The sequence below is a fragment of the Salmo salar genome, chromosome 15 (assembly GCF_965601325.2).
Source record: "Salmo salar chromosome 15, fSalSal1, whole genome shotgun sequence".
Classification (NCBI taxonomy): domain Eukaryota; kingdom Metazoa; phylum Chordata; class Actinopteri; order Salmoniformes; family Salmonidae; genus Salmo; species Salmo salar.
The window spans coordinates 39,404,204-39,420,521 of NC_138305.1; the positions used below are offsets into that span (position 1 = coordinate 39,404,204).

General features: G+C 43.0%; 1 pseudogene; it reads right to left on the reverse strand.

Annotated features, from left to right (window-relative positions):
• Positions 1–1,069: 1,069 nt before the first annotated feature.
• Positions 1,070–15,106, reverse strand: LOC106571339 (cellular communication network factor 6-like; annotated as a pseudogene).
• Between the last annotated feature and the right edge of the window lie 1,212 nt (positions 15,107–16,318).

Here is a 16,318-nt window from a genome sequence, read left to right on the forward strand (position 1 = left end):
CTCTGTGTGAGTGTGTTAGCACTAGCAGACTGTACACATAGTGGACCATGTGTGGTAATGTGTTGGTGTATATGTGCAAAGCAATTTAGTATTTTACTACAAGAAAATAGTACAGTAATTTGATAAATAACTGGTTTATTTCTTGTTTCAAAAGATTTCTTATACTTTTGTGTCTAAATGATATTCCTCATCCGTCAAAATAAATGACAATGGATTGCTGAGTAGTGAGTATGTATACCTTGAAACAAAAGGTTATTATGTCGACAATACAAACACACATTACTACCAAACTAACAATTCAAACTAACAATCCAAATCTGTAGTGAACCAAAGTGGATATGAGATTGTAAGATATTTTGGAGCTAACTTGGTTGAGAATTAACTGGTAGAAAGATTCATTTTTTATCCAGCTGGAATAACACTGTGTTTGGTATTGATAAGGGGTTACGATCAGTTGTTCTCTAGATCATAAAAAATGTTTAAGAAGAAAACTGACCCAGAACATGTTTGCTCTATCTGTCCCTGTTACCACTATTGGCCTCACTGACAGCACTACTGTTAATGAGGTACTGTAAAAACCATAGCATTTGAGGTTTAACCCCAAATTGTCGTTACTTACATTACGTTTCCCTTCATGTTAATTGTTAAGCAATCAGTCAAACCCTAGTTGTCTCTATCCAGTCACACTTCATGAGTTGAGATTCCACGTGTTTCAACTATCCTCTCTGCATCTAGAGGGGAAAAGGACATAGTTAGATTGACCCTGGCTGTGATCCCACACTCCAAGGGTGTCTTAGGGAGAGTTGGGATATGCAAAAATACACATTTCCAACTCACACATGCGTATTAATACACACCTGAAATAAGACAAATGTAAGCACCCACCAAATGATTACTTAAGATTTACATAGGAACCCTATCATACTTCTTCTGCTGTGAATGTATACAGTCGATCCAAGACCACTGTCATATTCAGGGTGTTGTGGGCATAGAGGGAATTCTTTTTACATTTCACCCATCATCACCATCTTAACAATGTATCATCAACCCCCAGAGAGAGCCTGGCTGGTCAGTGGTCGGTCACCTTGACGTTCTTCATGATGCTCTTCTCACACAGCCGCAGCAGGCAGAGGCGGCGGTCCTTCCTCATCTCACACTTGCCGTTGTCGTTGTTGACCCGGACTGAGAAACCCAGGCCGCAGGTCTTGGAGCAGGGGCTCCACGGAGTGGTCTGGATCAGGCAGTTCTTCTTCCAGACTAAAGGAGGATCCCTGTAAGCTTTCAGTATTAAAGGGCAACGGGTGAACACCCAGACGGCTTGAGGAAGGAACCCGCCTGCACCTGCCATTCTGCCACAGAGCACATGCTGTTCAGAGTGAATCAAGAGCCCTCAGTCCTCAATCATTCTGCCTGCTAAAGACTATTGGATAACCCAGTTGGAGAGAAATCTTTAGGCAGGCCATGATGCCAAGATGGTTTCAATTGCCAATTTATAAGATTTGAAATCAGCGATTGAAGTCATATTCAATTTGTGTAATGGCAATATCAAAAACATCAACACCAAGTGCCTGCTAACCTTTCAGATTCACTAGAAAGCAGGATGTTTCTTGTTTTTCAAGCCAAGCAAAGCAGACATTTATTCAAATATATCAAAGCATACTTAAAAGAGGCCTTGTTGCCTTTGATGGAAAGTGAGCTCCAGCTCTCTATGGTTCATGACTGGAACCATCCACCCTACTCCCTAACAGTCAGTCAGCCACACTCCATCCTCTCTACACTTCCCAGCCAAAGTCATTAAAATGCCCTCTGCCTCCCTCTTTCCATCCAGCTTACTTTCACAGAAATTAGCATTCCAGGGCAGACAAGCTGGCAATTCTGGCCCTGGTTTTCTCTACTAACACACACCTGGCATGGCGGCCATGTAGGTCGTATCCTGCTGGTGGTTCCTAGAAGCACCGGGGGCGCTCTGGAGGCCGGCTGGCAGGGGCGTGTTGCTCCTCAGAGGGGCAGGACCCAGGAGAACAGCACAGAGAACAGTATGAAGGCCAGGGTGCAGCCGATGGCTCCCGCAATGCATGTGCACTTATACAGTGAGCTGGGCTGGAAGGCCTCACCGTTCTCATAGTGGACCCCATTCAAGTCACAGCCCACTGCCATCAAGTCTAGAAGCAGGCGATAAGGGAAACAGAACTCAACTCAGTTGACTGGCCTGTGCAGTGCTTGCCACATTCTTGTGGTGTTAGTGTGTCTCTAAGTGTGGTCAGCCTTGGGGTATTTGCCTGATTGAAATGTGTGTTTGACCTAATGGGGTCTTTTGATGATCAAAGAGACCATGGGTAAATGAGTAAACCAGTCCTGTGGAAGTACAGGTTTATGCAAATCGCATGGGATTGAAGTATTTTCATGTAGTAAAGTATCTAGCCAGTTCTTTGAAGTAGCAGAGCCCTATTGCACAGTACAGCTCCTGCCCCCTTTGAAAATAAGTAATTGACCTTGAGACATTCAATTGTACATTGACTTAACTCTGTTGATAGCCCATGGGCTAGATTTGACACGTTCACTCACAAGCGCAGACTCCGACCTCATATTGCGGCTGGTCTTTAGAGAAATCGCAGTACATGCCCTTGTGGGGGTCGCAGATGTCCCTCTCGTTGCAGGCCTCTCTGATCTGCCGGGCACAGCTCTTACAGCAGCCGCAGCCGTCCAGCACCGAGCTGACCCCAGAGGCACACTGGGGCTGAACCCTGCACTTACAGGGCCACTGGCAGAACTGTTTCCTCTCCAACATGGCCTTGCTGCCTCTTGGAGCAGACAGCTGCCCACCATGGTTCTGAGCCCTGCATAGAGACTGGAGGGAAGACGAGGACAGGGTTCTTGTACGGTTACGGGTAAAAGAGCACTGCTTGGGAGGTGGGCTGGGTCCCCTTTAACTAAAATAAATAATATTATACAAAGCCTCTGATTTACTGTTCTGAAAGTGTTGCTTTATGTGACGTAATATAGAAGTTCTTGATAAAGTTTAAAGTTCACAAAGAAGTCACCTATGGTTAAAACATTCAGAACATTCACATTTCACATCAGTTAAGAGGCTAAAGGATAAAACAAGGATAAAAAGATCAGAACACCAAAACAAAGTATGATTAGGAGAAGTATCAACAAATTCCATAAATCGATTTGAAAAATCTATGTTAGCCAAAGGCGCTATCATTTCGATAAATGTTTTGGTACACACTTTACAATATATCATACATTCCTGATGTGTAAATTATGTGTATTTTTCTTTCCCTGTCAAACATACAGTTGAAGTCGGAAGTTTACATACACTTAGGTTGGAGTCATTAAAACTCGTTCTTCAACCACTCCACAAATTTCTTGTTAACAAACTATAGTTTTGGCATGTCGGTTAGGACATCTACTTTGTGCATGACACAAGGAATTTTTCCAACAATTGTTTACAGACAGATTATTTCACTTATAATTCACTGTATCACTATTCCAGTGGGTCAGAAGTTTACATACACTAAGTTGACTGTGCCTTTAAACAGCTTGGAAAATTCCAGAAAATGATGTCATGGCTTTGGAAGCTTCTGATAGGCTAATTGACATAATTTGAGTCAATTGGAGGTGTACCTGTGGATGTATTTCAAGGCCTACCTTCATCATGGGAAAATCAAAAGAAATCAGCCAAGACCTCAGAAAAAAAATGTAAGACCTCCACAAGTCTGGTTCATCCTTGGGAACAATTTCCAAACGCCTGAAGGTACCACATTCATCTGTACAAACACTAGTACACAAGAATAAACACTGTGGGACCACGCAGCCGTCATACCGCTCAGGAACGAGACGCATTCTTTGGTGTGAAAAGTGCAAATCAATCCCAGAACAACAGCAAAGGACCTTGTGAAGATGCTGGAGGAAAAAGGTACTAAAGTATCCATAATAAATCAAGTCCTATATCGACATAACCTGAAAGGCCGCTCAGCAAGGAAGAAGCCACTGCTTCAAAACCGCCATAAAAAAGCTAGACCATGGTTTGCAACTGCACATGGTAACAAAGATCGTACTTTTTGGAGAAATGTCCTCTGGTCTGATGAAACAAAAATAGACTTCTATGGCCATAATGACCATCGTTATGTTTGGAGGAAAACGGGGACGCTTGCAAGCCGAAGAACACCATCCCAACCGTGAAGCACGGGGTGGCAGCATCATGTTGTGGGGGGGGGGGGGGGGGGGGGGGCTTTGCTGCAGGAGGGACTGGTGCACTTCACAAAATAGATGGCATCATGAGGGAGGAAAATGATGTGGATATATTGAAGCAACATCTCAAGACATCAGTCAGGAAGTTAAAGCTTGGTCGCAAATGGGTCTTCCAAATGGACAATGACCCCAAGCATACATCCAAAGTTGTGACAAAATGGCTTAAGGACAACAAATTCAAAGTATTGGAGTGGCCATCACAAAGCCCTGATCTCAATCCTTTCAAAAATGTGTGGGCAGAACTGAAAAAGTGTGTGTGAACAAGGAGGCCTAGAAACCTGACTCAGTTACACCAGCTCTGTCAGGAGGAATGGGCCAAAATCTGGACAAGAGGAATACCTATGTAAGAATGCTGTTCATCGACTACAGCTCAGCATTTAACACCATAGTACCCTCCAAACTCATCATTAAGCTCGAGACCCTGGGTCTCAACCCCGCCCTGTGCAACTGGGTCCTGGACTTCCTGACGGGCCGTCCCCAGGTGGTGAGGGTAGGAAACAACATCTCCACCCCGCTGATCCTCAACACTGGGGCCCCACAAGAGTGCGTTCTCAGCCCTCTCCTGTACCCCCTGTTCACCCATGACTGCGTGGCCATACACGCCTCCAACTCAATCATCAAGTTTGCAGACAACACTACAGTGGTAGGTTTGATTACCAACAACAATGAGATGGCCTATAGGGAGGAGGTGAGGGACCTCGGAGTGTGGTGTCAGAAAAATAACCTCACACTCAATGTTCACAAAACAAAGGAGATGATCGTGGACTTCAGGAAACAGCAGAGGGAGCAGCCCCCTATCCACATCGACGGGACAGTAGTGGAAAAGGTGGAAGGTTTTAAGTTCCTCGGCGTACACATCACGGACAAACTGAAATGGTCCACCCACACAGACAGCGTGTGAAGAAGGCGCAGCAGCGCTTCTTCACCCTTAGGAGGCTGAAGAAATTCGGCTTGTCACCAAAAACACTCACAAACTTTTACAGATGCACAATGGAGAGCATCCTGTCGGGCTGTATCACCGCCTGGTACGGCAACTGCTCCGCCCATAACCGTAAGGCTCTCCAGAGAGTAGTGAGGTCTGCACAATGCATCATCGGGGGCAAACTACCTGCCCTCCAGGACACCTACACCACCCGATGTCACAGGAAGGCCAAAAAGATCATCAAGGACAACAACCACCCGAGCCACTGCCTGTTCACCCCGCTATCATCCAGAAGGCGAGGTCAGTACAGGTGCATCAAAGACTGAAAAACAGCTTCTATCTCAAGGCCATCAGACTGTTAAACAGCCATCACTAACATTGAGTGGCTGCTGCCAACATACTGACTCAACTCTAGACACTTTAATAATGAAAAATGTATGTAATAAATGAATCACTAGCCACTTTAAACAATGCCACTTTATATAATGTTTACATAACCTACATTACTCATCTCATATGTATATACTGTACTCTATACCATCTACTGCAGCTTGCCTATGCCGTTCGGCCATCGCTCATTCATTCATCTTTCTGTACATATTCTTATTCATTCCTTTACACTTGTGTGTGTATAAGGTAGTTGTTGTGAAATTGTTAGGTTACTTGTTAGATATTACTGCATGGTCGGAACTAGAAGCACAACCATTTCGCTACACTCGCATTAACATCTGCTAACCATGTGTATGTGACACATAAAATTTCATTTGATTTGATTTGAAATTCACCCACCTTATTGTGGGAAGCTTGTGGAAGGCTACCCAAAACGTTTGACCCAAACAATTTAAAGGCAATGCTACCAAATACTAATTGAATGTATGTAAACTTCTGACCCACTGGGAATGTGATGACATTTCACATTTTTTAAATAAAGTGGTAATCCTAACTGACCTAAGACAGGTTTTTTTTACTAGGATTAAATGTCAGGAATAGTGAAAAAGTGAGTTTAAATGTATTTGGCTAAGGTGTATGTAAACTTCCGACTTCAACTGTACATGGACAGTGTTTGCAGTTTCAGCACTGACTTCTTGGAACCGAGCCTTAACTGCTTCCCAGGGTCTCTGGGGGTTATGTCAAAAATCTGAAGCCTTTCTGCCAGGCTAACAGAATGAGGTCATTTCATGGTGTGAAAACGGACCTTCTCTACTGAAACCTTTCAAAACACAGAATACCTCATAACTTGCCCTCTCTTTTGGCAGTAACCTCTTTTAATTCTTTAGAGTCTAAGATGTGTGTGTGGGGAGGGGGGGGGGGGGGTCATACTAAGATGGTCATACTATGGATCATTTAGCCATTTGATTCAGAATTTTAGGACCCCTTTAGGTATAAAAACCATATATACATTTTTTTGGGATAAAATATTGACTTTGATGGATAAAAAATATATATTGATTATTGATTTTGTACTATTATATAAACACATTGAATAAAACATTCATAAATGTCAAAAAGGACATTGAAGTGTCTGTCCTAAATCTAGGAGATATATATTTTTTTAAAAATCAGGAAGCATTTTGTTGGTTTTAACACATATTTAACTCCTTTTTTGGGTTAGGCACAAAACTACAGTACCTTCATATTTCCATTCGTTTTTTTGAACCGGTACCGGTTACCCTCAGACAAGTCCCGTGACACTTGTGGGGGTCATACAGCAAACACCATCATGTTCGTGAGAATCTCCTCTTTCCACAGGGGTGTCACATTAGTTTGTAGCCCAACAGTTTGGACACTACCAAACATCAGTTGGCACATCGACGGTACCAACTTCAGATGAGTCTCCTGACACTTGTGGGGGAGAACACCATCATCTTTGTGAGAGTTTCCTCTTTCCATAGAGTGATCATAGTCAATAGTTGTGTAGGTCAAAATGTTATTTTTTTTGCGAGAAAACCAATTTTCAAGATGTCTCATGGTCTGAAGTCAGGATGTCTCATGGTCTGACAAACACAGCTCTAGCTCTGCCACCTTTCACTACAGATGTGGAAATGTGAGACTGGCGGATGCAGTGGATTCAGAAGCATCCAATGCAAACAACCTGATATCTTTAGCTTAAACTGACGTATTTTGATGGGGAATATTTGGGTTTGTAACTTAGATTGACAGACCGGTGCGTCAATCGACTCTAGAAGATTAAAAAGTGATGCAAAGGGAACCCTTTCTACTGCAACTTTACTACAACATTACCTCACTCAACAAGGCTCAATAGTAATTTCCTGCAACTGAAGAATTGGCTACTCATTCATTACATTTTTTTTTAATAAATAAGGACAAGAAAATACTTTCACTCAAATAAAATAACCTAGAAAGTAACCAATGCAAGTTCAATGTATTGTAAGGTATGAATAACATATACAACCATGGCCTTACTCTGAGACCAACCCTACCATCTTTCTCTATGACTTGCTGTCCTCACCCTTTTCCTGGTTCTCCCTAGAAAGCAGGTGTTGAGTATCACATCAAGCCCCATCCTATCAGAGACACAACTCATCTTTATTGTGAAGCAAGAGAAAAGGAAAGTCGCAGCTCTCACCTGTTGAGCTAGAATGACCAAGAGCGAAGAGCAGAGCAGAGATAGCATCTTTTAAGTACTCAGGTTTGTGTGAGCTCTGGGAGCTTGTGAAAGAGAAAGTGGGAAGGAAGAATAAAGAGTGAGAGAGAGGGAGGGGGAATGGGAAAGAGCTAGGGGGAAGAGTGATCGAGGTAGCTGACCTGGCAGTGAGGGGCACAAAGTGCCTCTGTCTCCTCTCCAAACACACCTTTCTGTGGCTTACTTGATCTGAAGGAGAAAGGTTTCTCTACATAACTGCTGGCTTGCTCTTAGACCTCCAAGCCCAGATCACTTGTTTATCCCCCAGTCTGTAGATCTATTGCCTAACACAAGCACATTTACATTAGATTCATCTGTGCTTTATTCTTAAACTTTGTACGGTTAAAACATATTTGAAACCACTGACACATTTTAGATGAACATGTTTGTTTACACTACACACATGCTCTCTAGTGAAACAGTAGATGTGATATATTTTTTTGACAGAAGTGATATTCTCTGTTCAAGCATGAGTGTACAGCAGGGGTATTCAGGTCTTACCCTACGACATGGTTTCCCAAACTCGGTCCTGGCGACCCCAAGAGGTGCACATTGTGGGTTTTGCCCTAGTACTACATAGCTGATTCAAATAATCAACGTATAATCTAGCAAAAACTAAAAAGTGCACCATTTGGGATCCCCTGGAACGAGTTTTGGAAACGCTGCCCTACGAGGTCCGGAGCCTGATGGTTTTCAGTTCTTACTAATGAATGAGAAAGTTACAAACGCACAAATGTCATACCCCCAAGACATGCTAACCTCTCGCATTACAATAACCAATAACGGGAGGGGGGTAGGATATCTATGCCTCTGTAACTTTCTCACTCATCATTATTCACGATTCATTCAGGATTATCCGTAATCAAGGTAGCATCCACATTCATGTAGAAGTATTTAGAAAACTGAAACAATACATTATTTACCATTCATTTCTATTGAATTTAATCTGAAACACAACCAAAACAAACAGCAAATGCATCCAACAAATTTGTAGAGTCACTAGCTTGATGTACTCATTGCGTGCTATGAATATGGGACCAAATACTTCACGTTTTACTACTTTACATATGTATATGATTGTGTCTATAGACAGTATAGACAGTATATGAATAGAAAAGGTACAGCAGTAGTTATATAGGATGAGCCTCGACTAGAATCCAGTATATACATATGAAGTGGGTAAAACAGTATGTAAACATTATTGAAATGACCAGTGTTCAATGACTATGTACATAGGGCAGCAGTCTCCAAGGTGCAGGGTAGAGTACCGGGTGGTAGCCGGGTGAAAAGGCCGTGGCTCGGGTGGCTGAAGTCATCTTGTAGTAGCAGTAGTAGTAGTATTAGTAGTAGTTGTTGTAGTAGTAGCAGTAGTAGCAGTAGTTGTAGTAGTAGTTGTAGTAGTAGTATTAGCAGTAGTAGTAGTAGCAGTAGTAGCAGTAGTAGTATTAGTAATAGCAGTAGTACATTGCAAGAAGTGAAATCTAAGCAAGCCTAAATATCTTATATTGAGTGATAATTCACTTACAGTTTGTTTTTACAAGCTAAATTATCACTCAATGGAAGGTAATGTTACTTAAAAAAAATTCAAACGCTTAATACAAGTACTTTCTTATTTCAAGATATTTTTCACGATTTTTCTCTGTAAAAAAAAACAAAACTAAACGTTTTAAGTGAATTATCACTACTGTAGTAGTAGAATGCCTATAGAAACATTTTTTTTCTTCAGATATGTTCACCACACCATTGCTCTCTATCTCACTCTGCTGTGTGTGCCTCTTGCTAACTGTCACTCAAATGTCAAGGAGCTGAATCTCATTGGAAAAAAATAAAGGGAAAATGGCGCCCGCACAGCTTCCAGAAAACAGTGGCTTTCAAACTAGAGATTTTTGGCTAATTAAGGTAAGACAGTAATTCTGCTAATAGATTATGCATGTAGGAACTACACATCGACACATCCAGCACAAAGCGGGATGTTTAAAAAATACTTACTAGTCGCCAAAGTTCTGGAGCATTTCTTTAAAATGAGTCCAAGACGTCAGTTGCTGCAAGTAGTCTAGAGGCAGAAGTACGCTGAATGATAGGTCAAGGCATTCTAGGCATTGATGCCCCTTAAAAGCTGATAATACAATGCCTGGGGTGAGAATATTATCAAACTCAGTCCTACTGAATTGTTGCTGTTAGTGTATTGAGAAGTGAAGTTGTGTTTCTTTAGTGTACCATAAGCCTCAACAAAATAAAAACACCAAGGATTATTTGGATGTTTACATTTTACTAGTCTCATTCGCTATACAAATGTTAGTGGCAGTGTTTAATAACACTTCAATAGGAAAAGTGCCAGGAAAGTCCAACTGAACTAACTGAGAAGCAGATCAAAGAAAGGGAAGCTAAGTGAGGATATGAACAGACCGTCAGACCTCCTGGTATTGACTGACAGACAGACAGGAATACAGGCTGATTTTAAGCCCAGTGAGTGTGAGGTCACAAGCTTCTTATGTGTCCCCCTCCCTCTTGTGCCTTACACAAGGAGGGGTCTGTGGGCAGGATACTGGGCCTAGGACAGAGCTGCTGAGACTGAGGTCACGCACGCACACAAACACACACACACCTGTATTTGTTTCTTAATGAAGTGGAAGGGCCTTTGGCCTGATGCCTTACTGTACACACTAACACACACAGTCTCTCTCTCTCTCTCTTTATCTCTCTCTCTCCCTCTTTCTTTCTCTCTCTATTTCTAACACACTGATCTGGAACGCAGCCACATTGTTCTACTCGTTCAGGCAAGACTCCCCTTCATGAATGATCACTCTTTCCAGGAGAATTATGTAATTTTCATAATGTCCATACATAATGGTTATTTTTACTCTATGAATGAAATATATTTTTAGCGTATGGCTTGGAGTTATGAAATATTTTCTCTTATGGCCAGTGTATGGCAGCAAAACATTCTGAAGACCAGTCTTTAGTAACCCTGCTGAGAGTTTTGTTACTGCCTGTTGCATAAAATATACTTCTCCTACCACAAGGGGGCACACAGAGTAATCTGAGGGAATCTTGTATTACAAACAACATTTGGGGATTGTGATTGGTGCATAAAGAGTTCTTATGGAACCCAAGGCAACATGACCTCATATGCTTTTTACATAAAGACACAAAATGGACCAATAAAATTGTCCCACGTTCAAGCCAGAGCTTCTTTCATGAACTCCATTGTGCAGTAAATGTCTCTGGGTTTCAAACAGAGTAGTTATTTTTACTGTCACTCTCGTGTTAATTAAATCACCAAGACCCAGTGTCTTGAACTTGACAGTTACAGCGCAATTACTCACACTTCTCTTTACGCCATAGGTGATCACTCAAACAACTTCACAAAAATGTAAGCAAAACCTTTCTGACTGCTTTCATGAATGTTGAAACAGAGCGCCACCTCCTCTCCTCCTCCTCCTAGGAGACAGCTCACTGACAGGTCCCCTAGACAGGAGGGCCTTAGGGGATATTCCTGTCCCAAACTGTGCCACTCCGCTCTCAGCCACTCATAAATTACACACACCTTTCACATCATCTCCCACTAGAACACAGTAAAGAAAATGCCATTGCCAGTTGCTAGAAGTGGGTTTAGTTATAGAAACCATCTGTGGTTGGAAATACTGTATGCTGGACTGAAAAATGAACAAAGTGATGCTTTGGCAGTAGTGTGACGCATCCTCACATAACACAACTTATTAAAGGTTTATGGGTTATGAAAGGTGGAAAGATAGTGTGACGCATCCTCACATAATGCGACTTATGAAAGGTTTATGGGTTATGAAAGGTGGTAAGAGTGTGACGCATCCTCGTATAGCATGACTTATGAAAGGTTTCTGGGTTATGAAAGATTTGTAAGGAATGTGTCAATCCTCAGGGCCCTCAGGCAAACCAAAGATTCCCCACATTTCCCCCACAATTTGACTAGTAGATTAATTAAGTTAAAATTACAAATGTATTGTTTTATGGATATAACATACATTAACAATATTAATAGTTATCCTTGAAACACATCCTTCAAAGAATTTTAAAAGATAAAGATGAGAAGAAACGGCAGAAATTGTCATTAAAAGATTTAGGCAGAGGCTTCCCACCACCATACGACTGGCCTAGGCTCATTTACATCCATTATCTTAACCCTAGCTTCATGTCCACATCCCAGCTCAACCCTAACCTCAACCCTAACCCTAACTCTAGCTTCATGCCCACATCCCAGCTCAACCCTAACCTCAGCCTCAACCATAACCCTAACCCTAGCTTCATGTCCACATCCCAGCTCAACCCTGACCTCAACCATAACCCTACCCCTAGCTTCATGTCCACATCCCAGCTCAACCCTAACCTCAACCATAACCCTAACCCTAGCTTCATGTCCACATCCCAGTTCAACCCTGACCCCAGCCTCAATCATAACCCTAACCCTAGCTTCATGTCCACATCCCAGCTCAATCCTGACCTCAGCCTCAACCATAACCCTAACCCTAGCTTCATGTCCACATCCCAGCTCAACCCTGACCTCAACCATAACCCTAACCCTAGCTTCATGTCCACATCCCAGCTCAACCCTAACCTCAACCCTAACCCTAACTCTAGCTTCATGTCCACATCCCAGCTCAACCCTAACCTCAGCCTCAACCATAACCCTAACCCTAGCTTCATGTCCACATCCCAGCTCAACCCTGACCTCAACCATAACCCTACCCCTAGCTTCATGTCCACATCCCAGCTCAACCCTAACCTCAACCATAACCCTAACCCTAGCTTCATGTCCACATCCCAGCTCAACATTGACCTCAGCCTCAACCATAACCCTAACCCTAGCTTCATGTCCACATCCCAGCTCAACCCTAACCTCAACCATAACCCTAACCCTAGCTTCATGTCCACATCCCAGTTCAACCCTGACCCCAGCCTCAACCATAACCCTAACCCTAGCTTCATGTCCACATCCCAGTTCAACCCTGACCCCAGTCTCAACCATAACCGTAACCCTAGCTTCATGTTCACATCCCACATCAACCCTGACCCCAGCCTCAACCATAACCCTAATCCTAGCTTCATGTCCACATTCCAGTTCAACCCTGACCTCAGCCTCAACCATAACCCTAACCCTAGCTTCATGTCCACATTCCAGTTCAAGCTTGACCTCAGCCTCAAACCTAAATGTAACCCTAGATTCAAGTCCACATTCTAGTTCAACCATAACCCTCCACCACAAACCTATCCCTAGCTTCATGTCCACATCCCAGTTCAATCCTAACCCTAGCCTCAACCACAACCCTAAACCTAACCCTAACCCCAACTTCATGTCCACATCCCAGTTCAACTCTAACCCTAGCCTCAACCACAACCACAACCCTAAACCTAACCCTAGCTTCATGTCCACATCCCAGTTCAACTCTAACCCTAGCCTCAACCACAACCCTAACCCTAAACCTAACCCTAACTTCATGTCCACATCCCAGTTCAACTCTAACCCTAGCCTCAACCACAACCCTAACCCTAAACCTAACCCTAACTTCATGTCCACATCCCAGTTCAACCCTAACCCTAGCCTCAACCACAACCACAATCCTAAACCTAACCCTAACTTCATGTCCACATCCCAGTTCAACCCTAACCCTAGCCTCAACCACAACCCTAAACCTAACCCTAACTTCATGTCCACATCCCAGTTCAACCCTAACCCTAGCCTCAACCACAACCACAACCCTAAACCTAACCCTAACTTCATGTCCACAGCCCGGTTCAACCCTAGCCTAATCCAGATCCTTAACCCTAGCTTCATGTCCACATCCCAGACTCCCTCACCTCCGGGCTCCATCCAGGGGTCTCCAATTAACGGAATTCAGGGAATAAATAATCTGCTCTCCTCCTTTCCTCATCCCTTCCCCTCCCTTCCTCCCCAACTCCCCTCTCCCCCTAAAGCGGCTAAACAGGGGCAGGGAGCCATGCATACAATGGGTGACAGTCCTGACCAGTAAACATTGGGAGAGAAAATGGGTATGTATGAGGATAACCACTGTATTACCTCCCCTGTGGAATGACAGGAATGCCATGTCATTTTATTGAGTGCCCAGACCAGTGGAGACTGCTGAGGGGAGGACGGCTCATAATACTGGATGGAATGGAGCCAATGGAATGGCATCAAACACATGGAGACCAATGTGCACAGGTCCTGAGTTACCTGAGGGGTGTCTACAAGCCAACAAGGGATGTCTCATCTGCAAACGCAGACATTCCACTACCCCTCTTGGTCATCACAAAAATGAAGCTTGGTTAGTAGAAAAGGTACTTATCTTTTCCTACTAGCACTGGCTTTGCTGATAAATACTTTGTTGAGGGAAAATGTACATGATACGATTGTGATGTGTTGTTGTCTCACCTAACTAACTTAAGATTAATGCACAAATTGTAACGTTTTTGTATACATCAGGGCTGTTCAGTTTCAGTCCTGGAGGGCCAAAACACTTCTGGTTGGTGATTCTACCTGGTAGTTAATTGCACTTACCTGGTGTCCCAGGTCTGAATTAGTCCCTTAAGATGAAAACCAGAAGTGTTTCGGCCCTCCAGGAGCAACATTGAACAGCCCTGGTATACATGTATGTGTATGAGTCTGTCACTTACATTTTGAGGTCAAACATTCCCTTTCTACTCCCCATTCTCCACAAGTGACCACAGCTATCATCCATTGTGTTGCAGATGCTCTGTTGTGTAATCTGGTGAGATAAAAGGATTGCAGAAGGATCCAATGTAGTTGCATTCCATCTACAGTATGTGTTCCTGTCAAGTATGGACAATGTTGGAGAAGATAACTCTTATCTATGAGTCAATGTAGTTTATGATAACCAATACGCAGCTCCTTTCCCCATCCTGCTGCAGCTCACTAGACTGTAAACCAGTCTAAATAGATTTTATTTTATTTTTGGGGGTTTAAATACCACGTTGATGGAATTTCCTTCTTCATTCCCTCTTCTTACCACAAACCTCTTTATTTACTGCAACAACTAAGAGTGTGGCCTTTTTCCACATTTTTTCCCCACTATTAAACCCTTAAATCACGGGTGTGCTGCAGCAAATCACTTTCTCTGGGAACCTAAAAGTTGACCCAGATTTGATATGTGGCCTATTTTATTGAGGGTGACTTATGATAGGGTTTATTTCTGACTCTAAGACCTTTGTAGAGTTCCAGCTCACCTGGAGAACAGAATATTCAGGTTCTCTGGCCTGCTGGGCTGAGACTTTGGTGCCGTGTCTGACATTCTAGGAGTATGTGGAGTGTTGTGTTCGGAAGCGGATGGCATTGGCTTCATCTGCATTAAACCTACTCCGGACCACTGCCCAATGCCCACTGCCCACGGCCGACCACTCAACCACTCCAGGTCTGTGACAGATCTGCCAACAGTTATTTACTGGAAAAAGCCATTTGCCATTCACTGGCCCAGCTGTTTGCCACTAAACTAAGGTTTTTATTCCTGTCCTAGTGATGTCATACCTTTGCCTGCAGTATCTGGCTCACTCAAAGATGAAGTTTCCGTTAAGAAATCCCCACTTTCTCCTTGAACAACTGTCAGAGTGTTCTCTGTACTACAGGTAACTATTTTTCCAGTGATCAGAGGTGTTGATGAATGGTGTTCACTTGCCCTCTGAGCACAAAGGTCCAAACAGATGCCAGATGAATGTAATGACTACCTTGCTCTCTGTAACATGAACTAATAGTATTTATGTGAGCATTTCCACTCAAGCTGATAGTATTTTTGTTTTTGTAACTCTTATTATTGATTGAAAGCTTTCCATTAAACATCCATCGCTGTTTCTTGTAGACCATTTATACTGAACAAAAATATAAACGCAACATGTAAACATGCAAAGATCTCCGAAATGTTCCATATGCACAAAAAGCTTATTTCTCTCATATTTTGTGCACAAATTTGTTTACATCCCTGTTAGTGAGCATTTCTCCTTTGCCAAGATCATCCATCCACCTGACAGGTGTGGCATATCAAGAAGCTGATTAAACAGCATGATCATTACACAGGCCACTCTAAAATGTGCAGTTTGTGACACAACACAATGCCACAGATATCTCAAGTTTTGAGGGAGCGTGCAAAAGGCATGCTTGACTGCAGGAATATCCACCACTTGCCAGAGAATGTAATGTTAATTTCTCTACCATAAGCTGCCTCCAACGTCGTTTTAGAGAATTTGGCAATACGTCCAACCGGCCTCACAACCACAGACCAAGTGTAACCATGCCAGCCCAGGACCTCCACATCCGGCTTCGTCACCTGCGAGAATCGTCTGAGACCAGCCACCCGGACAGCTGATGTAACTCTTGGTTTGCACAACCGAATACAAAAGGTGTAGACCTTACAGTGAAATGCTTACTTAGAAGCCCCTAACCAACAATGCAGTTTAAAAAATATGAATAAGAATAAGAAATAAAAGTAACAAGTAGTTAAAGAGCAGCAGTA